Consider the following 2,827-nt stretch of genomic DNA (forward strand, 5'->3'; position numbering starts at 1 on the left):
TTATCATATTTCTTGCCCAAATGTGCATCACTTTACACTTAGCATATGGGCCATTTTGCGGCCCATTCCCCCAGTTTGAACAGATCCTTCTGGAACTCTTCACAATCTATTCTAGATTTTGCCACTTGGAAAAGTTTGGTGTCATCCATAAACTTGGCTACTTCACTGGTTATCCCCAATTTTGGGTCATTTTTTGGTCCCTATTTTTGTTTTTGGATGATATCTTGCATTTGGTGATAACACTGCCACTAAAACTTCTGGCTCAAACTGCAGAACCTGGGGAAGCAAGTGGGCCCATGGGGAGTCTGATTCTCACCACCTCAAGTCTATCCCTGCTAGAGGACAAATACCTTCTTGACTTTGTACAAGGCTGTGCAGGACTGGCTGCAGTGTAAACAAATACAGCAAAGAGCAGGTGACAACAATGTCCCATATTTTATACCACAGTGTGCTTGTCTCATCACTGCATGACTGTGTTGTGGCAATGGGATAAACACACTGTATTGTTGTTGAAAAAAGTTAGTGCCCGTCAGCATGGCCATTATGAAACACTCTGTGGGCCACTGCCTCCCAGGTGAGTCTGCCCCAAACCCTTGTGCGTTGCTGGGTGGCAGCAGAGGTCCAGCAGAGGTGGCAGCAGAGCTTCAGGCAGTCATCCTTGATTTGAGAATGGGGTAGTACAGTATAAGAGTGTCATTTTTAATCTGAGAAATATTGGAAGGTTGAGTTGCACCCTGATTATTTCTTCAGTGATGTGCACTGGAATTCCCTTCAATTAAAGGAAAGAATAGGAAAAGTCTCCCTTAGAATGTTGGTTCTTTGTGTATGTTTTGCAAACCTTTTAAGTTAATACAGGAGGATTGACTGTCGTCCCAGGACACTATATGTTCTCCTAAGTTGCACTTTCTCTAGGGACTTTTAAGAAAAACCTCAGTCATACAATAAAGGAGATTGATGCAGAGCTTAGATCCACTGTTGATAAGATGCTCTTAAAATGGCTGCTTGAAATGACTTTGCTGAGTGGGTAATTTGACAAAGGGCAGGTACGAAATGACCTTTCAATTTGCACTTCATCAAACTGCAGCTTTAAAACTGTGGCGCTTTGAGACGCAGACCAAAATTGTATATACATTACAGAGACTAAGATGAAGAAACATGTATTTGGTTTATTAATATTTTTCCCATACTCCCCTTTAAGTGTCTGACCTTCTAAATAATTGCACACGCTGCTCACAGAGCACTGCAGCTCTTTGCTGGAAGCTCCTATAGGTGTGAATTGATTTTGTGTGAGTGCAGAATTCACCGCTACATCTGAGGCAGCAGGTTAAGAGATCATCTCGGAGAAAAAAAGCAACTATTTGCCCAGTTCCCCACTAAATTCAGATACAGTTTTGGAGGTCACTGTCTTGAAAATACTCTTTGCCCTCTGTAACCAAAAATAGAAAGCATTCTTTATATTTATTTTACACATTGGGGTAAAACAGCAACAAGGAACAAGTAAAAAGAAAACTACAAGTGCAGTGTGGAAAGACCTAATAACCATTCAGGAAGTGTGAGGTTTACTTAAATGGAAGAAGCCATTAAATTCGGGCTTCTGTCTCTTACACATTTCAACCAGAACCAGGACATGAACCAGAACCAGGACCACATTTCAACCAGAACCACATTTCAACCAGAACCAGGACATGGGTCTGTTCTTGGATGGTCCATTCTTGAGGCCAGGAGGAAAGTTATTTGTCTCTCCCCCCCCCCCCCATGGATCATTACATGTTGTGGTAGCAAAATCTACCAGATATGATATTAAATGTGGTAGTAGTATTGCTGAACAAGCCTATGATTACCTTATGTAAGCCTTCAAGCAATGTCTGAACAGGGACTGAGATCTAACAAAAGAATGGTAATGTTGCTTAAGGATTGGTAGATGGTTTGTAACATAGAGATTTTTCTGAAATGCCTGGAATGGGAAAGCCATCAGTGTTTGGGGAAAAGGGATCCAACCCGCACTTATTCAGCATAAGGGGAAGGGTTTGGCTGATGCAAGGTCTATGTGTGAGGGAACTGCTGTGGATTATGCTGTGGATTATTATGGGATAACCCCTATTATGCTGTGGATTGAGACCCACTTGTGTGAAAGTTATGGGATTGTAACAAGCATGGCCTCTTGGAAGGCCAAAGCCCTCCTGGCGAACTAAAGTGCTTGCATAATAGGGGTTTATTGAAAGATGTCCAAATTAGGAGGAAGGATGTAACATTATAGTGACGTAGAATTTTACAACATGTCTACTCAGAAATGTTCCATTGTGCATAATGGGGCTTACTCCCAGGAAAGTGTACCACATGACATGGCCAAAACAGGTGAACCCTTGTTTGGTGACTCTTCCTTCCAATGACATGTCCAGTTTAATTTGCTCTAGTACTTGCTTGTTAGTGTCCTTCACTGTCCATGGAATATGCAAGACTCTTCTCCAACACTATAGCTCAAATAAGTTAATTTTCCTTCTGTCTGCTTTTTTAATTGTCCAACTTTCACAGCCATAGGTGACAATGGTGAACACAATAGTTTGGACTAATCTGTATTTGGTATTTAAGCTTATGTCCTTGCTTTTCCATATCTGGTTCATGCTCATCATTGCTGTTTGACCTAGTGCAATTCAGCGTTTTATTTCTGGGCTGCAGTCACCACTTTGCTGAATCTATGACCAGAAGGAATGTAAATTCTTGCACACATTCAGGTTCAATACCATCTACTGTTATCTTAACATTCACATTCCTTGCATTGGACATGATTTTTGTCTTTTGGATGTTTAGGGTAAGGCCAAATTTCTAA

This window comes from Tiliqua scincoides, chromosome 1 (genome assembly GCF_035046505.1).
Source record: "Tiliqua scincoides isolate rTilSci1 chromosome 1, rTilSci1.hap2, whole genome shotgun sequence".
Taxonomy (NCBI): Eukaryota; Metazoa; Chordata; class Lepidosauria; order Squamata; family Scincidae; genus Tiliqua; species Tiliqua scincoides.